The sequence below is a fragment of the Poromitra crassiceps genome (genome assembly GCF_964638095.1).
Source record: "Poromitra crassiceps genome assembly, chromosome: 5".
Classification (NCBI taxonomy): Eukaryota; Metazoa; Chordata; class Actinopteri; order Beryciformes; family Melamphaidae; genus Poromitra; species Poromitra crassiceps.
In genome coordinates, this window is record NC_139642.1 from 54,653,202 (window position 1) to 54,654,901 (window position 1,700).

Consider the following 1,700-nt stretch of genomic DNA (forward strand, 5'->3'; position numbering starts at 1 on the left):
TGACCACAGGCTTAAGGCTTAATATGCAGATAATGATTTGTGTGTGTTTGAGACACGACTTCTTTGCACTATAAAAGGGAATACAAGCCTCATTTAGCCACAGCCACACTATTCTGTAATGTCTTGTGAATCACTTTGAATGGCTTTTTGTATAAAATGTGCTATATAAATAAACTTGACTTGACTTGACAGCAAGCACTGGTTAGCATAGCATTGCAGAGGCTACCATTTCTTCCGCCCTTCACAAAAGCTTTTGTATCGTTTGAGCAGAAAATGATACGTGCATTTTGATTTCTGTTCTGTATTTTACCACAACTTGCCTGGGCAGTCAGTCCATCCAGACGCTCAAGTTTCTCTCTAATCTGAAGTTTTGTTTGTTTGTTTGTTTGTTTGTTTGTTGTTGGGGGGGACAAGATCGGCCCAAAAGCATTCCTGCCTGTAAAAACTGGCCTGTTATATCTAAGTTTTCTTATTGAATTGTATTTTTTGTAGCCTGTATGGTGTTTGTGTGACCTTTACCTTCCCTCTGTGTGTGTGTGTGTGCTGTGTGTGTGTGTGTGTGTGTGTGTGTGTGTGTGTGTGTGTGTGTCGTGCGTGGTGTGTGTGTGTCTGTGTGTGTGTGTGCATGTGTGTGTGTTTGTCAGAGAATAGTTCTGCTTGTGCCTGTGTGAAAAGGTCAGACACACTGTACAGGCAAACACACGCTCTCCCCTCGACCTGGGATGGAGTGCAGTGCACCCAATCCAACTAGACTAAAGTGTGTGCGTGATGTGCGCGTGTGTGTGTGCGTGTGTGTGTGTGCCGTGCGTGCGTGTGTGTGTGCACGTGTGTGTGTGTGTGTGTGTGTGTGTGTGTGTGCGTGCGTGCGTGTGTGTGTGTGTGTGCGTGCTTGCGTGCGTGCGTGTGTGAGTTGTGTGCGTGTCTGTGTGAGTGTGTTTTTGCAAGTGATGTGCATCATTAGCCATAGCTTCCACAGGCCTACGCTGCCCTTCTATTTTAATGAGTTTTAAGCTGGCCGATGATATTCTTACTCTAATGATAAATGGAGCAATGCTACAGTAGAGCTAACCACGCCACCCGTCCCTCCCCGCCCCGACTGAAATGTTCTATGGCCTCTGCTGATTCTGAATATAGCTTCATATAGCTTGGTTTGACCAAGTTAAAAGATTTTTTTATAAGGATTTTCGAAAACGTCTATGGAAAAGTGAATGGGGAATTAAACCCCTTAGGTCCCATGCCGAACCCGGAAGAGGGTGTGACTTTGGGCACTCTATGATGTTGAGATTGGGTTTACTCAATCTGGGTCTTCAACACTTTCAGAAGCTGAACTCTTGGCTGAGATGATTTTAAACTATGTGGTGGTGGGATGTAGAAGAGGCAATTAGCCTTATTGTAGAGGAGCGGTTCTCAGTGTGGTCCGGGGACCCCAGGGGTCCTGCTGGAGGGGGATTCAGGGGGGTCCCCAGCAAGAAGGGAATAATTTATTTTCACTATAATTCCATCCATTAGTAACACAATGACAGACTGTATGACGGTTTTGGTCATGGCTTTCATACACTTTCTGTAATAAAACATCTAAAAGCAACATATCAGATGGGGGACCGTGGGACAAAATCCTGTCACATGGTCTTATTTAGTCAGCTTAGGGGTCCTTGACATGAAAAAGTTTGACAACCACTGTTGTAGAGGGTCTGAGTTTA